Below are 4,489 nucleotides of genomic sequence, written 5' to 3'. Positions count from 1 at the left end.
CTCCCGGCTTTCTAGGTTATAGATTCCCTCCACCCCTCCCCACCCTCCCTCCACCCTAACCCCATGTTCAGTTTCATTGTTCACACATTGATGAGGGTGAAATGGGGAAAGTTCCCATTGAGTTTTGTTGCAGAGAGCTGCGCACGCGCGATATAGCCCTGCCCACCGTGACGTCATCGTGAGGTTCTGAGCGCATGCGCTCCCCTTCCCCCAACACTGCATCTGAGCGTCATTCAGTGAGTGAGCGGAAGATTGTTGAAATCAGCTGCGAATGGAGACATCCGGGTCCCGGGGTAAGTGAACAAACAACATCTGCTTCCAGCAGCAACACCAGGTTTGGGACCGAGTCTGCAGATGTGTTCAGAGATTAAATTTGAATAGCGGGAAGTTCAGCGGGAGTCGGTGACTGTGTGGAATGTACACTAGAGGCCTGGATACCCGAATCCAACCCGAGCGGGACCCGAGCACATGTGTCCGCCTCGGCTCGGGCCCAGCTTGCGGCTCCGGCTTTCGGGCTCGGGTCCAGTTCGGGTTCGGGTCGGACACACTCGGTCAGTCTCTGCTGGTCAGTATTGAGATTTAAAAAAAAACTGACCGGAGCTGGGAGTCCAGGTCGGAATTGAGTCTGCGCAGTGAGCCGGTGCTGTCACTTTGCCCTCATCACGCAAGCGGTGTAGCTTCTTGCAGGTTGGGTGTCAGGAAGGGAAGTGAAGGGATGGTCGGGTCGGGCTCGGGTCCGCTGTGGTTCGGTTAGGTACTGTGTGTGTGTGTGGACCAGAGTCCTGACAGTGAACAGGTTATATTTTTAATACAAATACTGTATATTTTATAATCAATTTGTAATAATTAATCACTCTTTGCATTTCAGCTGCTCACTGGATAAACTTTCAGCAAGTATTTCAACCTGCAAAGCAGGAGTCTACATAATGTATAATGACATTTACTGAGCCTTCGGGTAATCGCTGTGCTTATTTTAAGCAATACAGATACTGGTACAGTGTGGCACAACTCCATGGGTTTCTGTTTAACTCATGACCAAACAATCACTGACTTTGTGGCTCCAATCTTCATCTTTTTAAACAACCTTTCAAGTCCAATTAATACTGCGTTATCCGACCCGAGCCCAAGAGCTCGACCCGGAAGAGTGACCGACCCAAACCTGACACATGTCGTCAGGTCCTGTTGGGTTCGGGTCTGTTAGCAGGCCTTTAGCAGGTACTGGTCCTGGGACATGGAGTGAGTCGGGGGAAAGAGAGAGGTATTTCTCAGGCAGTGTCTGAACAGGGTGAGAGAGACAGAATGAGAAGAACTCACTATTGAAAATCATTGCTGCTTTCTGTCTCCAAACTGTAATGAATGTTCCTGGTTCAGATCCATAGTCTCTCTGTTTATTGTTATTGGACAGTGAACAGCAGAAAAACATGGCTGCACTATAACGATACGGCGGGTTTTTAAAGACTAGGTGAGAAGTTTAAGGACACATTTTAAACAGTGTCTGCTTGTTTTCCCTTCAACAATAGGACTTGGAAGTAGAAATATGACTTAAAGCCTGGCCGCCTGACCCAAACACGACTAGCCCCGTCTACATGTGTCCAAAGGTGATTTTACAGTACAGTACACTATGGATGTAAAACAAATGCTGTCTACCGGAGAATGTTTAGCAGCGGAAAGTCCTGTAGCTGGAAAACGTAAATCTTCTGTGTGGGAACATTTCAATGTTGTTGTTTTCCGCAATAGTAAAAGTTCAAGTGGATTTGTACAATGTAAATCTTGCAAACTTCTTCTAAAATATCACAGCAAAAAGACAGGAAATTCATCTTTGCAGCGGCACACTGTAAAAGGATGTACTCGACCCACAGCAGGGCCAAGTCGGTCAGACTTAACTTCCTTTGTACGGACACAAAAAAAAACATACCCACTCACAAGAAATCAGAAATTATAGACAAATGCGTGAGTTTCTGTTGCAAAGATATTCGATCTTTCCAAACTGTTTCTGGTGAAGGGTTTGTTGAACTAGCACAAGAGCTTATCAATGTGGGTGCGACATACGGTCAAGTATCAGCATCAAGTGTGTTACCAAATCCAAGTACAGTTTCAAGAGGGTGTCGTGATGTGGCCAAAGAAAAGAGAAAAGAACTAATTTCTCAGATTACTGACATACTGAAGGATGTGAATGTGGGAATGACAACTGACATGTGGACGGACGGCTACAATAAAATCCATTATATTTCGATAACTTGTCATTACATCACAATAGATTTCAAACTTCATGCCAAAGTTTTAACAACAGCAATGTTTCCACTGGAGGACGGCAAAACTGGCGGAAGCATCAGGCAGGAGATTTTAAATTTGCTGTTGAATACATTTGGATTCGACCCAGCAAATTTACATAAACTAGTATGGGTGACAGATCAAGGCACTAACATAGTGTTTTCTCTTAGACCATATCAACGTCTGGATTGTCAGGGCCATGTATAGAACACGGTCCTTCAACATTCACTTGATCCAAAGGAATTAGTTTCTGAAGCTCCGGATGTTGTAGAAACTATACATCATGCCAAAGACTTGGTGACATATATTAAACAGTCTGGTCTTGCTGCACAGTTGTCTAAAACTTTAAATCCAATGGAAGAAACGAGGTACAGTACTGTGTATCTGACACTGAATTCAATTCAGGATATTTATCATGAGCTGCACGAGAAACTGGAACAGAGTGAGGAAAGCTCCAGGCTGGAAAATATCACCCCTGATGTCTTGCAGTTTTTGGTGGATTTCCTCCGACCATTTTATGAAGCTCAGAGAGAACTCGAGGGAGACCAATATCCTACATTGAACCTGGTAATTCCGTGGTTTGAGAAACTTAAACGTCTCTGTATGCCACTGTCTTCAGACACTCCAACGCAAGCAGTTGTCAGGCAACGGCACAGACAGTGGCTTCTGAAGAAAGTTAAAATAAATGACGAGCACAAGATAGCAACATTTCTCTGGCCTAAATTTAATCAGCTACGAATGTTAGCCAGCAATGATAGGGAAGAAGTTTATTCTGAAGAGTGCAGACTTATCAATAATATTAAAACAGAAGTCCCGGTGAAGGAAACGACAGTGGTTGATAATGAAATTACAGCTGCCAAAAAAGCAATGACTGCATTTGCTGAATGGGAGAATGTTCATGAAGAAATAGACACAAATGATGAAGTGCAGCAGTACACAGCACAGAGACCTGCTGTGTAAGCGATGGAAAACCAACGTGATCTGTTGGGCTGGTGGAAAGAACACAGTGTTACATACCCTAAATTGACCAGGCTGGCTAGAAGTATACTTTGCATTCCGGCGAGCTGTAGCATCAGGGAGAGGAACTTCAGCGTAGCTGGAAGGACAATCAACCAGTGGAGGACTGTCCTTCAGCCTTCCACTGTTGACTCTATTCTTTTTTTACATGACCATTTATAAGACCTTTTGTTTTTTTTGCTGTGTCTGTAACTGAGACTACTTACTTGCTCTGTCTGTGACTGAGCATACTTACTTTCTATCTCTGTAACTGAGACTACTTACTTGCTCTGCCTGTAACTGAGACTACTTACTTGCTCTGTCTGTGACTGAGGCTACTTACTTGCTATCTCTGTACCTGACGCTACTGACTTGCTGTGTCCGTAACTGAGACTACTTACTTGCTCTGGCTGTAACTGAGACTACTTACTTGCTCCGTCTGTAACTGAGACTACTAACTTGCTATGTCTGAAAGTGAGACTACTTACTTGCTCTGTCTGTAACTGAGACTACTTACTTGCTATCTCTGTAACTGAGACTACTTACTTGCTCTGTCTGTCACTGACACTACTTACTTGCTAAGTCTGAAACTGAAACTACTTAAATGCTCTGTCTGTAACTGAGACTACTTACTTGCTATGTCTGTTACTGAGACTAATTACTTGCTCTGTCTGAAACTGAGACTACTTAATTGCTCTGTCTGCAACTGAGACTACTTACTTGCTCTGTCTGAAACTGAGACTACTTACTTGCTCTGTCTGTAACTGAGACTACTCCCTTGCTCTGTCTGTAACTGAGACTACTAACTTGCTATGTCTGTAACTGAGACTACTTACTTGCTATGTCTGTAACTGAGACTATTTACTTGCTATGTCTGTAACTGAGACTACTTACTTGCTATGTCTTAACTGTGACTACTTACTTGCTATGTCTGTAACTGAAGCTTCTTACTTGCTATCTCTGTAACTGAGACTACTTACTTGCTCTGTCTGAAACTGAGACTACTTACTTGCTCTGTCTGAAACTGAGACTACTTACTTGCACTGACTGTAACTGAGATTACTTACTTGCTCTGTCTGCAACTGAGACTACTTACTTGCTCTGTCTGAAACTGAGACTGCTTACTTGCTCTGTCTGAAACTGAGACTACTTAATTGCACAGTCTGCAACGGAGACTACTTACTTGCTATGTCTGTAACTGAGACTACTTGCTTGCTATGTC

This window comes from Heterodontus francisci, unplaced genomic scaffold, assembly GCF_036365525.1.
Source record: "Heterodontus francisci isolate sHetFra1 unplaced genomic scaffold, sHetFra1.hap1 HAP1_SCAFFOLD_603, whole genome shotgun sequence".
Lineage (NCBI taxonomy): Eukaryota > Metazoa > Chordata > Chondrichthyes > Heterodontiformes > Heterodontidae > Heterodontus > Heterodontus francisci.
This window is presented reverse-complemented; position numbering follows the sequence as displayed.